Here is a 15,882-nt window from a genome sequence, read left to right as displayed (position 1 = left end):
TCAAGCCCTGCTTTGGGCTCCGCGCGGAGCATGGGAGCCTGCTTAGGATTCTCTCTCTCCCTTTTCTCTATGCCATTCCTCCACTTGCTCGCTCTCAAAATAAATTTTAAAAAACATTTTTTAAATAAGCAAATTGCACTAGTAAAATGACGCTATACTTTTTATTTTCTCCATCCCTCACTTATTACCCAGTCACATTAGATTTCCTTCAGTATTTCAAATGAATTTGAATTTCATGTGCCTTCCTATCTCAGGCCCTTCCCTTCCCTGGCTTCTACCTTTCCTTCAAATGCTTGCCAGGGGCACCTGGGTGGCTCAGTCGGTTAAGCGACCAACTTCAGCTCAGGTCATGATCTCACCGTTTGTGAGTTCCAGCCCTGTGACGGGCTCTGTGCTGACAGCTCAGAGCCTGGAGCCTGCTTCAGATTCTGTGTCTCCCTCTCTCTCTGCCCCTCCCCCACTTGTGCTCCGTCTCTTTCTCTCTCTCAAAAAAAGCCTTAAGAAAATTTTTTTAAGTTTTTTTTTTTCAAATGCTTGCCAAAATTAATAATTTGTTCAATTATCTATCCCACTCTCTGCCTCCCACAAAGGACTGTAACATTCAGGAGGGTGAGGGTTTGTTTGCCATTGTGTCTCCAGTCCCGGTGCAGGGCTTACTACATAGTAGGCGCCCGATAAAATTTTTAAGAGAATGAAAGAATGAATTTAATAAGTCAACCAATGTGTCAACCGCTGTCACGAATGTCACTAGTGTTAGGGAAGCACCACTGCATCTTAGAACAGGTCGGTCTCTAAGGAACGGTTATCATTTTAGATCCAGTTCTGTTGATACTCCCTGGGGGTCTCCGCCGACCTGTTTCTCACTATCTCCATAATGGACCTCCACTTGGCAGTAGATAGAAAATCAAACAGACCGAGCACGCAGTCATTTGGGGGGAAAGATGTTATAAAGAACACGGTACATCCGTCAAGGACAAGGCAGGAAGCACTGCTCAAAGGCTCCTCCAATAACATGCTAGAGCTTGCTACCGCATCTGGCATGTGGTGGATGTGGCGGGCTGATTAAGCAAGTGGCTTGTGATTTGTTTCCTTGGTTTTGCTGCTATCAGTCATCAAGGAGTGAACGTTTTTTTTTCCTCTCCCAGGAGAGTAGCTAGATGTATTGGATACTAAAATCAGAGTTTTTCTGTCCCTGCGGGGGCAGTTAATAAGAGCTTGTTTCTTGTAAAAAAAAAAAAAAAAAAAAAAAAAGACACAGCAATTTGGAGTCTAGTGCCATGACAATACCTTTGTTTAGAAGCAGACATTTGCTATTAAAAGTGTAACTTTGGGGCGCCTGGGTGGCGCAGTTGGTTAAGCGTCCGACTTCAGCCAGGTCACGATCTCGCGGTCCATGGGTTCGAGCCCCGCGTCGGGCTCTGGGCTGATGGCTCAGAGCCTGGAGCCTGTTTCCGATTCTGTGTCTCCCTCTCTCTCTGCCCCTCCCCCGTTCATGCTCTGTCTCTCTCTGTCGCAAAAATAAATAAATGTTGAAAAAAAAATTAAAAAAAAAAAAGTGTAAGTTTATTGAGACGCTAACTAGACTGGGGAGAGGATGAAAGGCAGGCTTTGTGTTTTTCTGGATGGGGCAGGGGGATCCAGAAGGAAGACAGGTGTTCCCCTAGGAATAGGAAGAGAAGTGGCAGGGACGGGGACATGAGTCATGCATATTCAGAGGGTCCAAGGTGGCAGAACTCCAGGTGACTTGTCCACTAGTATTTGGGAGGACTAAGTTTTAGTCCCTGCGGTGTGCCAATCTCTGAGGATAGCACCTAGGAAATCTGTGTTTAAGTAGTCCTCCAGACCCCCAAATCAAAGAATCCAATTAAAAAATGTTAAAAAAAAAAAAAAAAAAAAACCAAAAAAAAAAACGGGCAGAAGACCTGAACAGACATTTCTCCAAAGAAGACATCCAGATGGCCAGCAGACACAAGAAAAGATGCTCAACATCTCATTATCAGGGAAATGCAGATCAAGAGCACAAAGAGATGTCACTTCACTCCTGGCAGAGTGGCTAAAATCAGCAACACAGGAAACAACAGGTGTGGGGCTGTGGGGAAAAAGGAACCTTCATGCACTATCAGTGGGAACGCAAACTGGTGCAGCTATTGTGGAAAACAGTATGGAGATTCCTCGAAAAGTTAAAAATAGAACTACCCTATGATACGGCAATTGCACTACTAGGCATTTGCCCAAAGAAAACAAAGACACTAATTCAAAGGGATACATGCACCCCGATGTTTAGAGCATCATCAACGATAGCCAAGTTATGGGAGGAGCCCAAATGTCCACTGATTGGTGAATGGATATAGATGTAGTGTACAAGGGAATATTACTCAGCCATTAAAAAAAAACACAGAAATGTTTCCACTTTCAATGACATGAATGGAGCCAGAGAATATAAGGCTAAATGACATAGTCAGAGAAAGGCAAATACCATATGAAGTCACTCATATGTGGAATTTAAGAAACAAAACAAATGAGGAAAAGGAAAAAAGAATGAGAGGGAAACTAAGAAACAGACTCTTAATGATAGGGAACAAACCGATGGCTACCAGAGGGGTGGTGGGTGGGAGGATGGGTGAAATAGGGATTGAGCACCAGGTGATTAAAATAAAAACTTAAAAAAAAAAAAGAAGTTCCTCCAGATAATTCGTAAGCACACTCCAATTTGAGAAGCATTGATCTATAGTATGATCCCATTGGGGCTTTTAAAAAATTGTATGTGTATATGTGTATATACACATTCATGCATACAACTTTAAAAAATCGTATATTGGCAAACAAATCGAACAACACATTAAAAGAATTATTCACCACGAGCAGAGGGAGCCAAGATGACAGAACAGCATGAAAGTCTTTTTTGCGTCTCGTGTCCATGACATACAGCCAGATCAACACTAAACCATCCTGCACGCCTAGAAACGGATTTGAGGATTAACACAACAATCTGCACAACCTGAACCACAGAATTCAGCAGGTGCATGGCGCGGAGAGGTGAACTGGGGGAGAGAAGGCGCAGAGGGCAGGGAGCCGTTTTTGCTTGTGAAGAGAAGATGGAGATGGGGGGGAATACGGGAAAACCACTCCCCCCTCCAAAGCAGCTGGAGACAAACTGGAAAAGTGGAGAGAGCCGCAGGGACAGAACTAAAACGGGAGAAAGGGGAGGGCTTAAATTCCACTAAGACTCTATAAACAGGGGGAGCGCAGATGAAACCCCGCAGCTCAATACCTGGCGGTGCTCTGGTGGGAAGGGCGAGTCCGCAGGAGCAGAGTGGAGTCCGGGGGTCTTCGGGCCATGCAGGAGAGGCGGTTCCCCTGCCGGGAGGACACCGCTAGAGGCTGTGTGCCCTCCCCGCCACAGGCCAAGGTGTCAGCGGACCCCGGAGAACAACCACACCCGCTGGTGCTGGAACAAGGCCGCTGGGGGTGAAGCCTGGCGCCAGAGGTGTGTTGTGATTTTCCGGAATCCCTGAGGCGCTGCTGCTACACGATCGCGTCAACTTTTTCCGGGGAGGGCTGGCGCCCGGCTGCAGTCTCTGGGCGGCCTCTGGGCGGCGGCGGCAGCCCGGTCGCGCCGACGTTTCTGGGTGTGGCTGGCTCGGGGCCACGGCTCCGTGAGACCCTCCCGCAGAGGGGCGGAGCGGGTCAAAGCCGCAGTCCCTCAGAAGTAAGCGCTGGGGGAAAAACGGCCGCATCTGACATGAAACTCAAGATGGAAACGCCCCTGGCAACCCGAGGGCTTGCTGATGGAGGGTGTAAAAGCGGGGAGAGGGCAGAAGCCGAAGACAAAGGATGGTGCGTGATTGCTGCTTGGGAAGAACAGAGTTCTGACACCAGAGACCAGGAAGCTGGATGACGCCATTTTCAACGCTTCCGCGCATGCGCATACACACGTACAAGCGCCCAAACATCCACCCTAGTAAGCTGAGCAGCGCCATCTAGTGGAGAACGGAGCTGTTAACACTAAACCCCACCCAACTGGGCCAACCTCGCTCTTCAGGAACACAAATCTCTCCGCCTGCTTAGTTTATGGACTATAAAGCGTTTCCTAGTTTGAGTTCTAGGGGAAAATGAAGTAAATTCAATCGTATTTCAGTCCGTTTGCTGGTCCATCTATTCAATTTTCTTTTATTTTCCTTTTTTTCTCTTTTTTATTTCTTTTCTCTTTCTTGAATACAGAAAAAATTTATTTTTATTTTCAATTTTTATTACAAACATTTTTCTATAATTTTTTCTACCATATTTTTTACGCTTGTGTCAATTTTTTTTCATTCTATTTTACTTCCATCATTTCATTTTATTCTACTTCAGTGTATCCCTTCTTTCAAATTTTCAAATGATTTCTTTTTTTTCTTTCCCCTTTTTTCTCTAATCTATCAAACACCTTTCAACACCCAGGCCAAAACACACCTAGGATCTAGCATCATTTATTTCATTTTGTCTGTGTGTGTGTGTTTGTTTTTAATTTTTTAATTTTGATTTTTTAAATTTTGATTTTTAATTTTAATTTTCTGACCTCAATAATTCCTATTATCCCTTCAACATGACAAAACGAAGGAATTCACCCCAAAAGAAAGAGCAGGAAGAAACAACAGCCAGGGACTTAACCAACACAGATACAAGCAAGATGTATGAACCACAATTTAGAATCATGATAATAAGAATACTAGCTAGAGTCGAAAATAGATTAGAATCCCTTTCTGTGCAGATAAAAGAAGTAAAAGCCAGTCAGGATGAAATAAAAAATGCTATAACTGAGTTTCAATCTCAAATGGATGCTGCAGCGACAAGGATGGATGAGGCAGACCAGAGAATGAGCGATATAGAGGACAAACTTATGGAGAATAATGAAGCAGAAAAATAGAGGGAAACTAAGGCAAAAGAGCACAATTTAAGAATTAGAGAAATCGGTAACTCATTAAAAAGGAACAACAGAATGAAAGGGGTCCCAGAAGAGGAAGAGACAGAAAAAGGGTTGGAAGGGTTACATGAGCAAATCATAGCGGAAAACTTTCCTAACCTGGGGAAAGACACAGACATCAAAATCCAGGAAGCACAGAGAACTCCCATTAGATTCAACAAAAACCGACCATCAACAAGGCATATCATAGTCAAATTCACAAAATACTCAGGCAAGGAAAGAATCATGAAAGCAGCAAGGGGAAAAAAGTCCTTAACATATAAGGATGTCTTAACATATAAGGATGGAGAACCATCTATCATGCTAACGGTCAACAAAAGAAAGCCAGAGTAGCCATACTTATTTCAGACAATCTAGTCTTTAAAATAAAGACTCTAATAAGAAATGAAGAAGGGGTCACAATTAAGGGGTCTATCCACCAAGAAGACCTAACAATTGTAAACATTTATGTGCCAAATGTGAGAGCACCTAAATATATAAATCAATCACAAACATAAAGAAACTCATTGATAATAATACCATAATAGTAGGGGACTTCAACACTCCACTCACAGCAATAGACAGATCATCTAATCAAAAAATCAACCAGGAAACAATGGCTTTGATTGACACACTGGACCAGATGGACTTAACAGATATATTCAGAACATTTCATCCTAAAGCATCAGAATACACTTTCTTCTCCAGTGCACATGGAACATTCTCCAGAATAGACCACATACTGGGACACAAATCAGCCCTAAGAAGTACAAAAAGATCGAGATCATACTTGCATATTTTCAGACCACAACACTATGAAACTCAAAATCAACCACAAGAAAAAATTTGGAAAGGTAACAAAACTTGGAGACTAAAGAACAGCCTACTAAAGAATGAATGGGCTAACCAAGAAGTTAAAGAGGAAATTAAAAAGTACATGGAAGCTGGGGCGCCTGGGTGGCGCAGTCGGTTAAGCGTCCGACTTCAGCCAGGTCACGATCTCGCGGTCCGTGAGTTCGAGCCCCGCGTCGGGCTCTGGGCTGATGGCTCAGAGCCTGGAGCCTGTTTCCGATTCTGTGTCTCCCTCTCTCTCTGCCCCTCCCCTGTTCATGCTCTCTCTCTGTCCCAAAAATGAATAAACGTTGAAAAAAAAAATTTAAAAAAAAAAAAAAAAAGTACATGGAAGCCAATGAAAATGGTAACTCCACAGCCCTTTTAGGCCTTCCTAAAGAAGGAAGAGAGATCTCAGATACACAACCTAACCTTACACCTTAAAGATCTGGGAAAAGAACAGTAAATAAAACCCAATACCAGCAGAAGACAGGAGACAATACAGATTAGAGCAGAAATCAATGGTATTGAAACCAAAAAGCAGTAGAACAGATCAATAAAACCAGAAGCTGGTTCTTTGAAAGAATTAACAAAATTGATAAACCACAAGCCAGTTTGATCAAAAAGAAAAAGGAAAAGACCCAAATAAATAAAATCAAGAATGAAAGAGGAGAGATCACAACCAACACAGCAGAAATACAAACAACAAGAAGATATTATGAGCAATTATACACCAATAAAATGGGTAATCTGGAAGAAATGGAAAAATTCCTACAAACATATACACTACCAAAACAGAAATAGGAAGAAATAGAAAATTTGAACAGACCCATAACCAGTAAAGAAATCGAATTAGTAATCAAAAATCTGCCAAAAAACAAGAGTCCAGGGCCAGATGGCTTTCCAGGGGAATTCTACCAAACATTTAAGGAAGGATTAACACCCATTCTCTTGAAGCTGTTCCAAAAAATAGCAATGGAAGGAAAACTTCCAAACTCTTTCTATGAAGCCAGCATTACCTTGATTCCAAAACCAGAGACCCCACTAAAAAGTAGAACTATAGGCCAATATCCCTGATGAACATGGATGCAAAAATCCTCAAGATATTAGCCAACCGTATCCAAAAACACATTAAAAAATTATTCACCACAACCAAGTGGGATTTATATCTGGGATGCAGGGCTGGCTCAATATCCACAAAACAATCAATGTGATTCATCACATCAATAAAATAAAGGATGAAAACCATATGATCCTCTCAATAGATGCAGAGAAAGCGTTTGACTAAATACAGCATCCTTTCTTGATAAAAACCCTCAAGAAAGTAGGGATAGAAGGATCATACCTCGAGATCATAAAAGCCATATATGAAAGACCCAATGCAAATATCATCCTCAATGGGGAAAAACTGAGAGCCCTCCCCCTAAGGTCAGGAACAAGACAGGGATATCCACTTTCACCACTGTTATTCAACATAGTATTGGAAGTCTTAGCTTCTGCAATCAAACGCAAAGAAATAAAAGGCATTCAAACCAGCCAGGAGGACATCAAACTTTCACTCTTCTCAGATGATATGATATTCTATATAGAAAACCCAAAAGATTCCACCAAAAAACTGCTAGAACTGATTCATGCATTCAGCAAAGTCACAGGATATAAAGTCAATGCACAGAAATTGGTTGCATTCCTATACACCAACAATGACGCAACAGAAAGAAAAATCAAGGAATCAGTCCCATTTATAATTGCACCAAAAACCATACAATGCCTAGGAATAAATGTAACCAAAGAGGTGAAAAATCTATACACTGAAGACTATAGAAAACTTATGAAATAAAGTGAAGAAGACACAAAAAAATGGAAAAAGATTCCATGCTCCTGAAGAGGAAGAACAAATGTTAAAATGTCAATACTACCCAAAGCAATCTACATATTCAATGCAATCCCTATCAAAATAACACCAGCATTCTTCACAGAGCTAGAATAAACAATCCTAAAATTTGTATAGAACCAGAAAAGACCCCGAATAGCCAAAGCCATCTTGAAAAAGACAAAGCAGGAAGCATCACAATCCCTGACTTCAAGCTATACTACAAAGCTGTAATCATCAAGACAGAATGGTACTGGCACAAAAACAGATCAATGGAACAGAATAGAGAACCCGGAAATGGACCCACAAACGTATGGAAAACTAATCTTTGACAAAAAGCAGGAAAGAATATCCAATGGAATAAAGATAGTCTTTTCAGCAAGTGGTGCTGGGAAAACTGGACAGCGACATGCAGAGGAATGAACCTGGACCACTTTCTTACACCATACACAAAAATAAACTCAAAACGGATGAAAGACCTAAATGTAAGACAGGAAGCCATCAAAATCCTCGAGGAGAAAGCAGGCAAAAACCTCTTTGATCTTGGCCGCAGCAACTTCTTACTCAACACGTCTCCAGAGGCAAGGGAAACAAAAGCAAAAATGAACTACTGGGACCACCTCAAAATAAAAAGCTTCTGCACAGCGAAGGAAACAATCAGCAAAACTAAAAGTCAACTAACAGAATGGGAGAGGATATTTGCAAATGACATATCAGATAAAGGGTTAGTATCCAAAATCTATAAAGAACTTATCAAACTCAACACCCAAAAAACAAATAATCCAGTGAAGAAATGGGCGAAAGACATGAATAGACACTTCTCCAAGGAAGACATCCAGATGGCCAACCAACACATGCTCAACATCACTCATCATCAGGGAAAAATGCTCATCAGGGAAAAATCACTCATCATCAGGGAAATACAAATCAAAACCACAATGAGATACCACCTCACACCTGTCAGAATGGCTAACAACTCGGGCAACAACAGATGTTGGCGAGGATGTGGAGAAAAAGGATCTCTTTTGCACTGCTGGTGGGAATGCAAACTGGTGCAGCCACTCTGGAAAACAGTATGGAGGTTCCTCAAAAAACTAAAAATAGAACTACACTACGAACCAGCAATTGCACTGCTGGGTATTTATCCAAGGGATACAGGTGTGCTGTTTTGAAGGGACACATGCACCCCCATGTTTATAGCAGCACTATCAATAATAGCCAAAGTATGGAAAGAGCCCAAATGTCCATCGATGGATGAATGGATAAAGAAGATGTATATATATATAGATATACACACACACAATGGAGTATTACTCAGCAATCAAAAAGAATGAAATCTTGCCATTTGCAACTACGTGGATGGAACTGGAGGGTATTATGCTAAGCAAAGTTTGAGCCAGACAAAAATCATATGACTTCACTCATATGAGAACTTTAAGACACAGAGCAGATGAACATGAGGGAAGGGAAGCAAAAATAATATAAAAACAGGGAGGGGGACAAAACAGAGGAGACTCTTCAATATGGAGAACAAACAGAGGGTTACTGGAGGGGTTGTGGGAGGGGGGAATGGGCTAAATGGGTAAGGGGCACTAAGGAATCTACTCCTGAAATCATTGTTGCACTATATGCTAACTATATGGATGTAAATTAAAAAAAATAATAAAATTAAAAAATAAATTAACTAATTTTAAAATAAAGTGGACAATCTATTCAAATGATGGAGACACCTCAGTGTTTACAAAAAAACTAGGCATCTCGTTTATGGGGAGATAAGAAGACCTGAGAAGTACAAGGAAATTTCCCTATTCCCAGAACACAGCACCTGTAAAGAGAATCGCCCTTCTCAGAAAAAGGCACAGTGTGGCTTCATATTTCTGCTGCCTATACTGTTAAGATTCATTATTTACACTTTTACAGTCTAATGGACATCACTCCTGCCATAATTAACCAATATGCTAGTAGTCACTGAAGAATAAATTATAACAAAACTTCTAAGACTGCCTGCAAAATGAGGGCAAGTAAAAAAAAAAATCTCTGCCACACCAGTAATTATTTGATACACTGAAATCTGCTATACTTGCGGCTGTTTTTCTTAGAAAGTTAATGTCAAGAGCTGAAAGTGTGCATCAAAACATTTCATTTCTGTCCCCAACCACTGTGACCTTGAGAAAGGTCGTTTACCATCTCTGGAGTTTCCCGGTATACAAACCAGAGATAGGAAGTCTCTCATGCAATGTACTGTGCTTAAATATTAAGTGGCAAACCAGAAAAGTATCCGTTTTTATCATTATTAACCTCCAAGGTATCCTTGTGGAGGCAGCAAAAAGAAGTAGACTGAAACTTTTAGGCCAATTAAAATTTCCTGGAGCACCATAAATTCATTGTAATTAGCAAGTGGATCAGCAGAAATAAAATTGTACCACTGATTACGGATTCCTTTAAGGGTAAGACATGAGCCAATCTTGTAATTGGGCTCCATGTAATAAAACTGGCAATGCTTTCTTTAAGCAATGCATTCAAGCACCTAGCTTTTAACATTATGATTTTTAGATTAAAGCAAGTTACGTAACTTCTGGACAGTCACGAAGACACTGGTACTGGTCTACTTACAGGGAGATTGAGAGACCACCTTTTCTACGCTAAGAGTCATTAAGTCAAGATATTTTAGAAAATATCGAACTTGTTTTGAGAAAAGAGAGAGGTGGCAACAGTGAAGGGTGGTGGGCAACTGGCGAGCAACATTTGGGATTGGGTTCCTGGCGTTTGGGACAAAACGAGAAAAGTAGTAAGAGAGAAATGAAGAAGGCACGCGAGAGACGGAAATGTCTTGTATATTTTCTCAGCCTTTGCCACTGACGCTTGCTCTCATTTCTCTATGATTTTATATTTTGCATGTGTATAATTTTGTATACGATGTGTATATTGTAAAATAGCATATTGTTGGTTTAGATTTTTAATTTATGCAAATCATATCACAGTGTATCTATTTTTATACGATTTTTTGGGTTTTGCTTTGTTCTGTTTTCAATGATCGTTATATTTAATATCTAGAACAAAATCTCCCACTTTGCTCTTCCAAGTTGTCGAACCTTCCTTTGTTCTTTGGTCTCCTAAATATAAATTTTAGCATCAGTTTGTCAGGCACCGTACACAATCTTCCTTTGCAATTCTGGTTGAAACGGCTTTTAACTTTATAAATTCATGTGGCAAAAGTTGAAATCTTGACGGTACTGATCCTCCCCAGCCACGACTATGGTGACCCTTCAGTCATTTCGGCCGTCTTCTGGGCCTCTAGTGGGGGTATCTGATATTTTATGGCTGCCCCAAAATATTTTGAAAACCCTTTCCCCATTTTAGGACTTCTCCCCCTTGTAAACCTCACTTTCCCAGGTAGAATCCAAAAAAGGTATTTCCTGGAAGCCCTTGCTCCTCCGATGTACACATAGAATCGACTTCAGTGGCAGGTACGTCCTTGAAGACAGAAGATGACGGTGCCCTGCAGTCTCCTACCAAAACGGTCGTGCGGGTACTTGCGTTTCTCCACCTCCTGGTGGTCCCGCTCTCCAGTGGGGTTAGGTGACATCCAGTCACAGACACCAGCAGCGGCTGGGTTCCCGCTGAACCACTGGGTGCTGCCATTGTCAGTTACCCTGCTCGGCTTCTGCCACTGTGGCATCCTCCCTTGGCTCCCTCTTGGAAATCCTGCACGTTAACCACCAATAGGTTAACACATCTCTTTTCGCTTAACGTAGTTAAGGGGGATCTGCAGTCAGCACCTGAACACAAGAGTTAGGAACCAGAAGCGGACTGCTGTGCGGGTGAACCTTAGAGGTGGACGTGCCTTCGCGGAAGTGATTGCGAATACGGTGGTGGAAGACCAGATACCCCAAGCTGGAAAGGTGGCGCGCCAAGGTGGCCCCGCGTGTCCTCGCGGTCACCCAGGCTCCCTGGAGCTCACTGTTCTCCCGGCGGAGGGCAGAGATGACCAGCGGCTGGGCCCAAGGACGGAGAGGGACGCGCTGCAGAATCCAGAAGACAGAAGCTCCAGAATAGTGGTCGAGGGAAGTGGGGGAGGGACGTGGACCCCAGAAATACCGTATGACGGTCGGGAAGCATCAAGGGCCTACTTGCAGTTACTGGCCATGAACTTTCGCGAAAACGATTGAGCATGGCAGTTTTCCCCACTCACTTTTGGTAGTGTAGGTGCAGGCACCAGGAAGGCAAACAAGCTGCGTTTGGTCACAGGTGGGGTTTTACCAAGTGCACACGGCTAAGCAAGAGGACAGGGAGTTCAGGGAGACTGTGAAGGAATGTCCTAACAGGTGAGCATGGAATTCAAGCTGGGCGAAGGAGAAAGGACAGGCACGAAGGAAGTGAAGGACAGTCCGCACCGGGATTCTTAAGGGAATACACCGGAAGGAGGTGGCACCGGCAGGGTATTTAAAGTGCTGAGGGCACCGTAAGATGTGCAGTGTTCGGTAGCAACAAGGTCTAGGATCTGATCAGAGGAGGGGCTGAGGTAAAATGGAGGACCCGAAAGGAAAGGAGAGGGTGAGGTACTGGAAAGATCAGCTATTGCAATCACCAGGAATTAAGAACAATGTTGAACAGGGGCGCCTGGGTGGCTCAGTCAGTTAAGCATCTGCCTCTTGATTTCGGCTCAGGCCGTGGTCTCACAGTTCATGGGATTGAGCCCCACACCCCACACCACGCTCCAAGCCGAGAACGAGGAGCCTGCTTGGGATTCTCTACCTCTCCCTCCCTCTCTCAAAATAAACTTGAAGGAAAAAAAAAGAAGAAGAACATTGAAGAGAACGACAGCAGGCCGGCAGCTAAAAGCTTCCAGGAATAATGGCATGGGACCCAGAAGCCCAGCAGCACAGCCTGATGACATGAGATTCAAAGGTGGTTTTTAGGAGAGCAGAGGGGCGAAGAATGGTCTGGAACGGGCAAAGAGAAACAAAGAGGATCCAGGGTACCCGGTATCAGCAGCGTCAAAGAAAAGGGGCCACCCTGTCGGGTTGGGGAAGCAGAATCCTCAAGGAACAGGCAGGTTTGGACCAGAGCACAAAGATACAAACAATGTTCTGAGAGGCTGAGCGTACGGGACATTTTGCTACCAGTGGATGGGCCGTTTCAGGGAACAGAGCAAAGGAAGGTTTTCAGGAGTTGAAGTAAGAGATGAAGACAACAGGGGGATGCACAGAGGCCTAGAGGACTAAATTTGCAAGAAGCGGCGCTATCCTGGAGTTCAGGGCTCCTCGCGGCGACTGGGGGAAGCCTGTGGTGCGTGCGGAGACGGCCCCCGGGCTCAGGACTAGAAGGCTGGGGAACCGGAGGTTGGGGTATGGGTCTGGAGTCCTTCCTCGTTCCTGCCAGGCCAGGCATGGAGGCCTGAGGCTGGGGAACCTTACTCCAAGTACCTGGTGCTCCCCCTTAACATGTGCTGATGAAGGCATGGAACCCTAGGCTTCAGTTCTGGGAAATCTTCTGGAAGCATTTCTTGTAGCATTTGTTTCTCTCTTCCTCTCTCTCTTAGCGCCTGTCAGGTCACCTACACTGCACCCCTCTTTGTGCTGCTTTCACCTCTTTTTTGCTATGCTTCCCTGGGTGATTTCCTTGACTGTATTTTCCAGTGCTTATTCTCAGTCTCATTTCTGGTATCAACGGTTAGTTTTCAAGAGGTCTTTTTCCGTTCTCTGAATTTCCCTTTTTTGAAGCAAAAAGGTTTGCATCTGTTTCATAGATGCAAACCTCTTCTCCAAGCTTAGAATAAATTTGCTTCTTCCCACGCAGTCTGTTCCAAGTGGCCTTTCTTTTTCCTTGCCCCGGCCTCTTTCACATCCTTGGCTATTTGTTTATATCTAAGAACGGAGCAATAAAAAGCTGGCTGGGGGGGCTGGGCACGGGGAACCTGGCTAAGAAGCTGTATGTGCACAGCTGGAATGTCTAAAGAGCCATTTCACTGAGGAGTCGGATATGTCAGGATCATCGCTCTTTCCTCTCCCAAAGAAAGTTCTTCTGATTTCCAGCTGAGAAGGTACACAAGTCCAGTGGGCAGCATTCTGGATGGAAGCAGGAGCAGAAGGCTAGAAGGGAGGGAGAAGCATTTGACATTCGGCATTGTACCCATGACCTCCAAAACTGTTTTACTGCTCCAGAGACTAGAGGCATAGGGGCGACCTGAGAATCTTAGTGCTTTGTAAAGACTTAGCAAATTCTCCTGTTCTTGTAGCCCCACCAGCACCCTCCACCTCCACAGAAACGTGAGTCTTCAATTCCCAAGTCGCTGTGGGAAATCTGCCACATAGGACGGCTGCTCGGCATCCCCCAGTGCGGCTGTTCAAAGTCACAACTCTTCACCCGCCTTCCAGCCTCCAAACTGTTGGCATCATATTTTCAACGTCCTTGTAAGTTTGTGCCTTTTCATTGTTAACCATTTGCCGTTTTACTGGGGTTTCAGGAGGCCATGGATGCTAACATGTCCAGCTACCATTTTCACTAAAAACTCTGCTGTGGATTTGATCTTTGCCAACTTTGATTTGGGTTTTCTGGGTCTGTTTTTCTTGTCTTTAGTTTTTGCTTAATTTGTTTCCCACCACCAAACACCATCCCCAGCTTTCTGAATTCAAGGCCTCAAACTCGTTTGCTAAAGAACGCATCCAAGCCTGCAAACAGTGCTCTGAGCACCACCTTTTGTCACATCCCAGACCCTGTTGTATACTGTTCTTACCATTGTTCAGTTCCTGATCGTTCCCAGCAGCCAGTTTGTGCTACCTTGAACCCAAGAGCTCCTTGGAGGGGAATTAACTTATAATACGAACATATTTCTTCATTACTTCAGCCAAGAAGCAAACAGCAAAAGGTAGCCAATGTCAACCCCTGCAAGCCTCTGGCAGGGGAGACTTCTAGAACGCCTCAGAGCCACCTCAGACATCTTTGCCCCTTTCTTTCTTTCTTTCTTTCTTTCTCTTTCTCTCTTTCTCTCCCTCTTTCTCTATTTCTCTTTCTTTCTTTCCCTCTTTCTCTCTCTCTCTTTCTTTCTTTCTCTCCCTACTGGCCATATTTCAGTTGCTTTTCTCTCTTCTTCTAAACCAACACCACCTGCCCTGCTTTTAGAGGTCTCTCTGTCTCTCTCTCGAAGATCCACTGTGAAATCAGGCAGTCTCCCCCAAACCCTGTATCAACATATCAACCTCCAAACAGCCCACAGCCATTTTCTGCTTAGAGCGTCTCTCTCAACGTATGTCTAGGCATCAGCTCAGATATCCAAAATTAGAACTTCTGGGAGTTAGGCTAGAAAATTACTCTTTTTACACCAGGTTATTCAGACACACGGTGAAGTTCAAGAGCCACTAATTTAAAGGTTTTTCTGTTAACTGCTGTGGAGAAACATCTAGGTAGCAAGAGCAACAGAAAAGAATAAAATGTATGACTGCTTCCATCAATGTTTAAGGAGTTACTTTAAATTAATGCTGATAATGCAGGACTCAAATTCTTTCTCCAGAAATTGCTTCGTACAGGCCTTTGCAGCGTTGTAAAAGATCCCCATCAAGGCCTAAACTAAGAGCAGTCCAAAATCCTGCTTCACTGACCTATCACATAAGCCTAGCCACTGACCCACCACACAGCTCCCTCTATGTCTAAAAAATAACCTTAGAGGCTTATTCAGAGTTCCCCCGAGTTGGCTTTTACGCTGATGCCACTGCTTTCATAATTCGTCAAATTCATATTTACAATTCATGCTATCTGGAGCACACAGAGCGCAGGAGCCAAAGCTTGCAAACAGAAAACCAGAATGCCCACCGGGAAAAATGGACACAACACATGGAACGAAGACGAATACCTTGGTGAATATTTACTTAGGAAAAGTTAAAAAGAAACATCTAGATCTCAAGAGCAAAACTACAGGGAAAAAAAAAAAACCGTTTTGTGTTTAAAGACATGATTGCTCTCAGTCACATAAATGATCGCTATTACTGCATACACACGGTTGTTTTCCACTGGTTATTTCACATGACCTTTTGCACAGACACAGGAGACGCTCAATGACCCGCGCCGAGGGCAACATAACCTCAGTTCTGTTAATGGACCACCTTAGCCCGCTGAGCAATCTGCATTAATTTCTGAGTCCGCTGCTGGAAGCAGATCCCAGCACTCTTCCCAGCCTGCCCCAAGTTCCTGGCAGCTTCCTGGCGTCCCCGGGGGCTGCCTGGCTCCAATCACAATGACCTAG

The 15,882-nt window shown here is 43.6% G+C and overlaps 1 protein-coding gene across 16 annotated transcripts in view; it reads right to left on the bottom strand.

The window, feature by feature from the left end:
- Positions 1 to 15,479: 15,479 nt before the first annotated feature.
- LOC121033499 (zinc finger protein 621) overlaps positions 15,480 to 15,882 on the bottom strand; it is a 56,535-nt gene continuing 56,132 nt past the window's right edge. For all 16 annotated transcript variants that reach the window (XM_040479893.1, XM_040479882.1, XM_040479883.1 and 13 more), the window contains one exon: positions 15,480 to 15,878. The gene's annotated coding sequence lies outside the window, so the exon portion shown is untranslated. The remainder of the gene's footprint in view (positions 15,879 to 15,882) is intronic.

Source organism: Herpailurus yagouaroundi, unplaced genomic scaffold, assembly GCF_014898765.1.
Source record: "Herpailurus yagouaroundi ecotype Mexico unplaced genomic scaffold, PumYag 159, whole genome shotgun sequence".
Classification (NCBI taxonomy): Eukaryota; Metazoa; Chordata; class Mammalia; order Carnivora; family Felidae; genus Herpailurus; species Herpailurus yagouaroundi.
This window is presented reverse-complemented; position numbering and strand designations above follow the sequence as displayed.